This window comes from Mercenaria mercenaria, chromosome 2, assembly GCF_021730395.1.
Source record: "Mercenaria mercenaria strain notata chromosome 2, MADL_Memer_1, whole genome shotgun sequence".
Taxonomy (NCBI): Eukaryota; Metazoa; Mollusca; class Bivalvia; order Venerida; family Veneridae; genus Mercenaria; species Mercenaria mercenaria.
In genome coordinates this window covers 19,407,225-19,418,446 of record NC_069362.1, presented here as the reverse complement: position 1 = coordinate 19,418,446, position 11,222 = coordinate 19,407,225, and the positions used below count along the sequence as shown (strand labels likewise).

General features: G+C 34.4%; 1 long non-coding RNA gene across 1 annotated transcript; it reads right to left on the bottom strand.

Annotated features, from left to right (window-relative positions):
- Positions 1-249: 249 nt before the first annotated feature.
- LOC128551185 (uncharacterized) lies at positions 250-2,313 on the bottom strand. Its single transcript, XR_008368673.1, has 3 exons — positions 2,163-2,313; positions 1,452-1,552; positions 250-465 (listed from the first exon to the last, which is right to left on the bottom strand). It is a non-coding gene; the product is annotated as an uncharacterized LOC128551185 (long non-coding RNA).
- Between the last annotated feature and the right edge of the window lie 8,909 nt (positions 2,314-11,222).

The following is an 11,222-nucleotide window of genomic DNA, read 5'->3' as shown; positions in this document are numbered from 1 at the left end:
TTTTTTTTTTTTGCAACAAATAACTGTTACATGTAATGAACTTTACTTGTGAAAGCATCTTTGATACATACCCTGACATATTTATAATTTAGCCAAGTGAATGGGGATTTTCTACATTTTAAGTTTATATCTAATGATAGAATATTTAAGTGAAAGATGCTCCTTGGACAGTTTTCACAACAGCTAAAATCCAAAATAATCCATTCAAATAATTTTAAAGGTCCTCATTTATGTTGACAAAATAATTCACAACATTTATAACTATTTATTTTAAATATTTTTGCACAACCATATTCACAACACAAAATATAATCTGCATTTTTTTAAAGTTATTTTGTGTTTTTCTTCAGAGCAATGCGTCATTTTTTCGGCGCCTGGTGCTTTGGGTTGTTCGGGTTCATCTGGTTTGCGTGGTTGTCTAGGTCGTCCTTTGTCCCTTTACCAGCAAACCCAGGGATGTGCCCCCTGTAAAACACAAAAGTAGTTGGAATTCTGCATATTTTGATATGTTTTAGTGAGCATGTCTGTAAAATATATCATAAATAGTTGGTTATTGGACAATATTCTATGCGTACTCTGTTGCCGAGTTATTACTGTCATTGACCTCGACTTTATTTACCCCCTTTTCTATGCCACATATATGTAGGGCGAGTGACTCAAAGAGTGTAGGTTCTAGCAAACTTGCATTTTCCAAGACCTCAGTCATGTAAGGAAAACATTCGGTTCGCTCCGCTCGCAAAATTTTATAATTGGCCAAAAGACCTTAAGTCAATAATATTAAAGGCTGGAGTGTTTTTTTTTTAAGATGACATTTTGTCAAATATACGTTACATCTGTCCCTTTAAGAAACCTCCTTAAAATGCGCATCTCCCCCACTTCCCGCCCCCAAAAAGTCTTGAAACACTCCTTGTCAACACTCTAATTTCCTAGAGCTAAAACAAAATCGGTTGCTATGTCCGCCTTTGTTAAAAATTATATCCGGGTGGCCACACTTCAAAAAGAATAAAATCATGTGGAAATTACATAAACTTGGCATAAAATCAAAACATATAGAAATTCTATACACCGCAATTTAAGGTTATAAAAAATGAATAAAACTCTGTAGTCCATAAACTCTTTGTCGTTAGAAAAAGTTTCGCAAGTGATGATTGTTCTGCATAACATCTAAAAACAAGGTCAAAAATCACATTCAAAGAACGCAGCCACCCGTACAGCATTGTTCCAGGTTTTCTTTAAAGCTCAACATGCGGACACCTTAAATGATACCGACAGGGATAGGAATTCTAAATCTGACATCATAACATTATTTAGACCAGAATGAGACAGGTATGATTTGAGGCGATATTCATTCACTATATTTTTCAGAGTATTGTTCAAGTGGAGAAAGGTTAACAGAATCATATATTCCTATCAACTGGCAAAATAACGAAGCAGAAAGCTGTTTCACTTACTGATGGTTGGGGTTATTCGGATTGCACTGGTTCGCATGGTTATCAAGGTCCGGCTTTATTCCAGTACCCGTGTTACCGCCACCTTTTTGCTGACTTGACATCTATATTAAAACAAAACAAAAAAATATCTTCAAATCATATATATATATTTTTATACATATTTGAATTATGATCAGAATCGGAAGTAATATAGATTTGTTTATCAGTGGGACCCAGATTTAATTGTGGTTATAGCAAAGGTTTCGGGGGTAAATAAACTATTTGATTTCATCTCTTGCTGATAAAACGAATTAGTTTTTATTCGTCCTTTGGTCTTTATTTTTCTTTAATTCTGCAACCACGACATCCAGTCTCCCAAGAATACTAATGATTTTGCAATTACTTGTGTTTGATAATCTGATAAGGCTAGTCCTATCCATTAGTGGGGTTTTCGCCGACTAAAACTGAAGCACGGAAACATTAAAAATTTAACGTATATAAACGAACGATCATTAGAAGCTCCGCAATAAACGTCTTTCAGCCAAGTGCTAAACAATCATTTCTAGAAAAGAAATAGTTTATACTGATTTCAAACATTTTTTATGCAAAGTCGAAAAATGGGTAAAATGAGACAGAATCATCAAAATAAATTTACAGAATTAACAATTAAAACAATATTTCTCTTACGCGCCATGCAGAAGCTACTTTAAAAATAAACGAAAACAATGTTACCTTTGTTTAGTATGTTATTTGCTCCACAAATAAAAATCTTATGAAAATGCGCTACGGTATATCTGACTATATGTTGTTTGCTCCACAAATAAAAAGCTTATGAAAATGCGCTACGGTATATCTGACTATATATATTGAGCGTGTGGTGTAATTTTCAGAAAATGTACGATAACATTACCATTCAGAATTGTTGCCAATTGACTTGGCAGAGGGCCAAGGAATATAAGTCTTCATTAGCGCTGTTGTGGGCAAATGACGTTCCAATAAACAGGGGTACTTGTGACCCTAACCTTTGTCCAACTGAAGTCAAAAGCAGCAAGAGTTAGCTTCTGGTGGCGTTAGCTGATTACAGGAAATTGTCCTATGAGTTTGAAGGCAGTACACCTACGTGTATTTCGCCTTGAAGGTCACTGTGACCTTTGTCTTTGATCTTAATCAAATGAGGCCAAATACTGGCCCAAGCAATCATTCTATAAATTTTGACTGCTCTAGGTCCATGTAATTCCGTTATGAGGCAAAAACAATTTGTAATCACTTTGATGCTGGCCCCAAAAATACTATGGGTCAACAATTAACTACTGACCAGTTGAAGACAACAATAATTATATGACTTTAAAGGCAGCAGCCTAGACTTAGGTGTTATTTGTTAATTGATCTGAAACTCGTTTAAATCTCAAGGTCACTTTGATCTTGACCTTTGGTCTAAGACAATAGTGGTCGGCTACTGACCCAAGCAGTCATCGTATAAATTTCGACAGCTGAAGGTTCAATGGTTATTCGGTTAAGGAACAAAAACAATTTTAGTCTCAAGAGAATCATGACCTTGACTTTTGACCCCCAAATAAATATTGGTCACTTTTACCCTTCCAGTGTAATTTTGGTTACATATATATTTGAAAATAATCATTTTGATTTAGATAATGATTATGTAGCTGTAACGAAGTAAACATGATAACTTAAGAAGTTATTTCATACAACTTAATACATGGTATAGTTTTGCTGAGTTTCCATTTCAACAGTCTGTCGTGGTAATTATGTATATAGGTAAAGTACGTCATTCTATGCCGTTGCTTTCTGTGTTCCACTTGGCCCATCGAGATTTTTATTTCTGAGCCCAATACCTAGAAAGTTGAAATCACGAAACTACGATGATGAATGCCGAAACCACGATAATGATGAAAGATCAAAATCAAGACTCCCCGAAACTACGATGGTGAAAGTAGAAATCACGAAGGTACGATGATGAAAACGATAAATAAGTTTGCGTTTCACCGCAGTGGTTTCGTGTTTTCGTCATCGTGGTTTCGACTTTCACCATATCGTAGTTTCGAATTTCACCGTCGTAATTACTACTTTTACCGCCGTGGTTTCGACTTTCTCTGTCGTGGTTTTGACTTTAGTCTGCCTGCTGAATATATCATTCTTACATCTTTTTATCCAATGCACGTGTGTAGTTGAATATGCAAGAACGTCTTCGTTTCAGTCACTGACCCTTTTAATAACGTTTTGGTTGAAGGTAACTTAAATTGAATTCTTTGTATAAATCGCGGGTCAATATTTTGTACTACTGGTTCGGACCGCGGGCAAATAGTTTTGACTATTGACCGACAAGCTTTTCACTTAGTGATACTATTGTATACTATGTGTTGTGTTAAAAATTTTGTTGCGTTAAAATTATTTAACTGTGCAAGAATGCACTGCACTTCTAAAAGGGCATGTCTATTTTCTACAAAAGCTATTGATCGCTATCATTAGGTACAATAGTATCAAGGACTTGAAATTGTATAATGCTTACATGAAATACAATGTTGTGTCATTGTTTTCAATACCCTGTTATAAATCCTAAAATATACACGAAGGACTAATTGGTCTTGCCTTTCAACCTCTAGAATATCTGTCATTTATTTATGTTACAGAGATTTTCTGAAAAAACTTAATCAATAATAGCTGTCATAATATTTTGTTTATGTAATAAATAGTTTCTGAAAATACTGGATCATTTTAAGGAAACCTTGACTCTGTGACTTTATATCTTTTGTTACATTTTGATACGGGGTATATAAACTTAACAGTCGAGTAAACATGCATATTATATCAACGGTAACTTGTAAACAGAGGAAATAAAAGGCCGTCAGTCACTATCGAAAAGCGTGCAAATAGTTAAAAAATATTGATATTACTTTCTGTGCATGTATTCAGTAAGGTCGCGTAAACGCATTAAATAAACACACAGCTAAAATACATAAAAGAAGACTTTGACAAAACACACTGCGGATATTGGATTGTTATGAGCTGTTGAGTTATTAAGCAAGTGGCCATTGGCTTGATTTTTGAAGAGCATGTCATGTTTGTTGTCGCATATTTTTTTGCGGTTTTCACGTTCATGTTGCATTTTCCACATAAATGTACCTTCTCGGTAGATTTTCAAAGTATACATTCCGTAATTCTGTAGTATCTTTCCGGAAAAAAAATTGTCGAGTTGGTGGTAAGCTAAACTTACGTTTAAGATGCTGAAGTATCTAAGCGAATCTCCTAGAGTTCTACTTCTACTTTTTCGAATATCAGAATTTCCTTGTTTGTGTATTGATACTAGGCTATTTGAATACGGAAATATATAGAGTAGTATTTACTGTGTTTAATTTTTACTGGCAAAGCTCTAATTCAGAGTTAAGCACTGTGAAAAGTCGAGCGCGCTGTCTTACGGACAGCTCTTGTTCTTTAGCTAGTCTCTTGTAATTCTATATAGAATGGCCATTTACTGATGATATGTATGATTTTTATTGTTTGTATATATGTATAAAATGTAAATGGATGAGACTCAAATAAAATATTAAAACCTACAAAAGAACTAACATAATTCGTCAAAAAAGTAAAAATATAATACAAAGAGGATATTTGTTTGTTTCATTTTAAGATTGAAATAGCTTTCACGATTGAATGCCAGATACAATATTTTTACAAGTGGCATAGCCACGAGTGGAAATATAAGATACGGGTGAAAGATATTTTGAATTTACATGTAAAACAAACAACTTTTCTTTTTATTTTATGTTTTGACAAAATTTCCCCAAATTTAAGTTTCTTACCAGTGAAAAATTTTTGATTTTTCCCTTTTAAAAAAACACCGTTATTTTCCTCAAAAATTTTCGAAAAATTCACGTATTAAATTTAAAAAAGTCGTTTTTGAGGGCCCGGGAAAGTTACTTTCCTGACAAAAGAAAAAGCCAAAAACCCAATAATTTACATATTTGGGTCCCCTTTAAAGGGGAAAATTGATTTTCGTACTTTCCCCTTTTTTTTCCCAAAACTTTGTATTCCATTTCCCAAAACTTCTTGATTTCCCTTTTTCCCCCCCCCCCCCCTTCCCCCCCCACCCCCCCTTTTTCCCCCCCTTCCCCCCCCCCCCCCCCCCAACCCCCCCCTACTTTTCCATTTTTGTTTTCAATTCCCAAAACCACTTCTTATTTTCTTGACTTCTTCTTCCTTCTTCTAATTTTCGATTTTTGGACTTTTAACTTCCGCATTCTGACTTCCAAACTCTCTGACTTCTTACTTCCGATTTCCAATTTCCCAAAACATTTTTACTTCCGATTCCCAAAAGGGGGGGGAATTTGGGGGAATTTCTAAAGTGGGGAAAGTTAAAAGTCAAAAGGGTGCGGAATTTAGAAGGGGGAAGTAAGAAGTCAAAAAAGTGGGGAAGTTAGAAAAAAGGGAAAAAAAGTAAAAAGTCAAAAATTTGGAAGAAGTGTGGAATTTGGGAAAAATCAAAAGTCAAAGTCAGGAAGTTGGAAGTTAAAAGTGCGGAAGTTAAAAGCCCAAAAGTACAAAAGTTAGAAAAAGGAAAAGAAAGAATTTCGAAAGAAAGAATTTTGGGGAAATTTGGGAAAATCAGAAGCCCAAAATTTTAAGTCAGAAGTGCGGAATTTTAAAAGTAGGAATTTATAAATTTTTGAAGTTTGTGTCCCTCTGAAACCTGCCAAATTTTTGTAGCTTTTTCATGAGAATTGTTGGTAAATTAGTAAAAAAATGAAAAAAAAAAATTTTAATGAAGGGGAATATAACGTGTCGGGGAGTGAAGAGCCGGGAAAATTTTAAAAAAACGTGTGCCAGATTTTCCCTTGGGAAACTAAATCAGGTCCGCCCTGGGGGCTTCCTGGTTGGGGGGCTGAGCGTGGTTTGTAAAACCTAAAACAGCAAAAGCAGAAAAAATTTTTTGTTCGCAGATATTTGAAAAACTTTAAAAACCATATTCAAGGTTTCTTAAAAATATTTTAAAACTTAAAAAAGGTTTTGTAGCCCCAAGGGTTTTTTTCAAAAATTTTTTTTTAGCGGCCCTTTAATGGGCATTAAAATTCGCGCCCTGGGGAACTCAAAAATTACTTGAGTTTAAAATCCAAGCCCCCAATATGCATTTACTGTCTGTTTTTTCCTAAAAATTAAACCGAGGGCAAATACATTTTGCTGATTAAGCAAAAAGAGCCAACAACCCATTGTTTTTACAAAAGGGGAAATGGTTTGTCCCGCAAATAGTTGTGTTTCAAAAGGGGTTTCCCGGGTTATTATTTAACATTTGGGGTTTATTATTTTTAGTAATATTTAATATTTTTAAAATAATAAAAAAACAAGATATTAACATAATGTAAATAAAAATTTTGAAAAAACCCAAACCTTTTAAAGTTTTTAAAAATTTTTAATTTTAATAATAATAAAAAAATTTTTAAATACATTTTTTAATTTTTTCGGGCCCAAGAAATTGTTTTGTTTTGGGGGGGTTTGTTCTCTAGGGGGTTTTGGGGTTTTGTATCGTAAAAAATTTTAACCCTCATCCCCCAAACCCACCATCATTCACCCTTCCTCTTTCACCCTTTCAGCAGTAGCAGCAGCAAAAGCAACAACGAATTATTAGTTTTTGCTCTTTTCAAAACCGGGGGCGTCGGCCCGGTATATAATGTCTCGGGTTTTTTTAAACGAGAATCCTTTGGTCATCTTGAAAGAAATGGCGATTGAACCCAAAGAAAACGGGGGGCCTTTTTTTTAAAAAAAAACATTTTTAGACAGGATTTTTTTCTTTTTGATGAATTTGCTGTATACTCTTTCGATAGCCACATTGAAGGGAGATCGACACATTTTTTTTTGGGGTGTACATTTGGACAGTAAAAAAACTTTGAAGGGAAAAAAATTGTTTTGAAGTGCCTTTTTTTGGTTTCCTATCATGTTTTGTTGCAATTTTGGGGGCCCAAAACAGCTTTCTGCTCCGGGTAGTTTGACTGTATTAGGTAATAAATTTTTTTCTCTTTTTCGGAAATTTTTTGCATTTTTAAAACTGGCATCGGGGTTTTTTTTTTTTTAACTTTAAGCTTTATTTGGTTGTCGTGGGGCCCCATTATGAAATTTTTAATGTATCAACCGGTTTCAAAAATAAAGAAAATAAAAGGGTTGAAACTAAATGCTAATTTAAAAAAGAAAAAAGGGTTGTTTTTGGGAAGGGTTATTGCGTGTATTTTTTTCCAAAAAGAACATATAGTTGCTCGCCAGGGCCTGGGAAAAAGGATTTTTTTTCCGGGGGTTTGCAAGCTCGGGGAATTAGATTGGCTTATTTTTGAAAGCCCTAAAAACAAAAACGAACCCTTTGTTAGGCCGCCAAAAAGAGAAATGACTTTAGGTTTGAATTGATTACCTCCAATATTTGTTCGGGTGGGGCCCGGGGAAATGTACAAGGGTTTGTAGGTTTAGCGAATTGACCTAGTTTTTCATCTAGGTGAACTTTTGCCCAACTTCAGGAAGATCTTGTAAAATTTTATGTGGCCTTAAAAGGAGGTCAAAAGGTTTTCTTTTTTTAGACCTACTGGACCTAGTTTTTGAAGGCACTTTAACCCATTTTTCCGAACTTGTTAATCATCAAAGGTTTAAAATTTGACCAAAATTTTATGAAAACCTTGAAAAATTTTGGCCCCTTTGGGAGAAAACAAGGGGTTTTTTTTATTTTTAGACCCACTGGGCCTAGTTTTCGAGGCACGTGACCCGTTTCGAAGCTAACCTAGAATTTTTCAAAGATGAAAATTCGACCCTTTTATAAAGATCCCCTGAAAAAAATGGACCTCCCAAAAAATGTCCAAAGGGAAAAATTTACGGGGGCCGGGGCGGCGGACACCGCGCGATCACCCAAAAACCACTTGTCCCCTTGTGACAGGTGAGTTAAAAAAAATGCTGCAGGGTTTGTTGCTTCCTACCCACTTATGATGATGATGGGATGATTTCGTATTATTTGATGTTGGCCCTTGGGCACAGTAAAGTGGAGCTAGGATTCGGGAAAGAATTTTTTCGCAAATACAGAAAAAGAAATTCGATGTCGGCAAGGGGAAAATGATTTAAACGTTAAACTCGTGACCCATTTAAAAATTTATTTATAAATTGACCAAAATTCAATTATTTTAAAAAGTTTTTAGTTTTTATTCATGTCGTAAAAAATTTTTTCGTACGTGGGGTTGGGGCCGAAAAAGTTGAGTGTGGATGGATACGGGGTGTCCCCTAACGTGAATTTGGGAAAGGGGCTGTATTAAGTTTAACAATTTTTTTTAAAAACGCCTGTTTTGTTATTGAATTAAAAATCGATAAGATTTTGATAAAAATGCGCCCAAAAGTTTAAAAAGTTTTGGGAATTTTGGGAAAAAATGTTTGTTTTCGAAATTGTACTGGCTTTTTCGTTTAAATTTAAAAATTTTAAGGGGCATTTAAACCAAACCCAAAAGGGCACATGAAAATCTCTAAAAAATGCAAATGTCCTTCTGTGAAATTAAAGTCGATGAGTATACTAAGTTTTATTTGGGGAAACGTGTGGAAAAAGTACATGTAGGGGGAGTTTGTTTCAGTTATTTTGGGTTTAAAAAACAAACAAATAAAATTTTTTTTAAAGGGGGGGGGATAATTTTCAGCCCGACGATTTGATAGGTAGAAAAAATCCAAACAAATTTTTAATCACCAAAAATTTTTAGTTATTTTTGGTCTAAAACAGATTAAACCCTTTTTTCAATTTTACACTTTGTGTAAAATTTATCTCCCCCTTTCCCTTCAAATAAGTACGAGTAAAAAATTTTTTCCCATTTTTTTCCTTATAGATGAAAAAGTTTTTCATAAAACCATCAAAGTTACAACCCTTTTTTGTTAAAAAGTAATTTTCTTAACAGTCGGAAAAGACAAAACGAGTCATAAGGTTTCCTGAATTTCATACATTTAAAAATTTTTAAAATCAAATTTTTTTTTTTTAAAAAACATCAATCAAAATTTTATTTTGGACATAAACTAGGTTTCTTTACTTGGGGTTCACCCCGACTTTTGGGTTTACTGAGTACCCAAAAGTTAACAGAAAGAAGACGGTTTAGTGTTTCAGATGAAGGGGTATATGGAGTTTTCAAATTTTTTATTTCATGGGTCAACAGAAAGAATGAAATAATAGGGCAAAAAGAAAATCAGGGTAAAAAAGAATGTACCATCGAGTTTGCATTTAAATGGACTACAGATGAATATATTACAGGCCTATCAAAAGGGAAACAGTTTAATCACCAAAAAAGGGGCCCAAAGACGCCTCATAGGGACACGACCCGGGGTTTTCGTTTAATTTTATATAAAAATTGGGAAATTTTTCTGTTTAAATAAACCCTTTAAAAATGTTAATTGATAAATGTTTGTGGGGTTAAAAAATTTAAATACCCCCAGGTTTAAAAAATTTAAAAAATTTAAAGAAAAAGTAGCCAAAAAGGCCCTACTGAAGAAAACATTATAGTTCTTAGATAGAATATGAAAATTCAAGGACCCTCATTTTGGTACGGGGCGAAATACAAAGATGTAGAGAAAAAGATATCAAAAGTTCAAAACGAATTAAAAAAAGATAAGACAAGGTACGAAAACGACCGGTGGGAAAAAATGGCAACGGGGCCCCCCAAAAAGGGCCCGTAATGGGTTAAGGGGAAAACTAAGGGGAATGTAAGGAATGTAAGTAAAGACAAAGAAAGCCAAACATGACCCCAAAACAAAATAAAACAGGGGCAAGAGATCAAAAAAAATTTTGGGAAAATTTTTAGGATGAAACAAAAAAAAAACAAAACAAATACAGGGAAAAAAGAGAAGGAAATTTCAAATTTTAAAACAAAAAAAAAATGGGGAAGGTTTTAAAGGGAAGGGAAAGGCAGACAGAAAAACAAGACCAGGTTTAAAGGGAAACCAAGCTTTTGGGGAAAACAAAATGTAAAAACTAAATTAAAATTATGTAAACCAAATAAGGGCTTGTAAGAAGACGCAAAGGGTTTAAAAAGGGGGTTTTTGTGGGCTGAATATATTTTTGGGTTCTGGGAATCAAAAAAGTTTATTTTGTCCTTGTACTGGCATAAAATTTTTTTACTCGTCCAAAAACCCGCGAAAGTCCCCCGTAATTTTTCCATCCCTTTAAAAGATTTACCCATTTTGCCCCGTTTTCCCAATTTTGCTTAGGTACAAATTTTCCCCTTTTAATGGGGGGGACGAAGTACGGGATGCTCCAGGAAAGAAAAAATTTGTCGGGGTTTCTTTCATCCAGTTATTAACTAAACCCAAATTCCCTTTTCTCGGGCCCTCGTACCCGTTTTCCAAACACTTTCCGTTATTTCCCCCCCTATTGTTTTTTGTTTTTTCATGTGAACTTTATTTTACCCAATTGTAGTTTAAAAATTTTTCCTTAAGATCCCCCTTTTTCAATTACTTCAAAAACTGCGCTGCCACCTGCCCACTTTTCCCCTAGCGATTCTTTTTTTTTGCTTTCTGTCGTGATGCTGCAAGACAGCCCTTTAAAGTGTCAAAAGTTCTAATTTTTTCGGTTGTTTGGGGTGTAATTAGCCTTTAGAATTTTAGTATTCTTTTTGTATATTTTATTTCTAAACAGGGGGAGTGGAAACCCTTTTCCCTGACAAACGTTTTAAGTTTTTTGGGCTTTTTCCCAAACCCGGCTGACTGCTTTTTTCTTTAACCTTTCAGTTATATTAAAAATAAGCTTTTAGAAGGGAAAGAATCAATCCCCTCCCGACGTGGTTT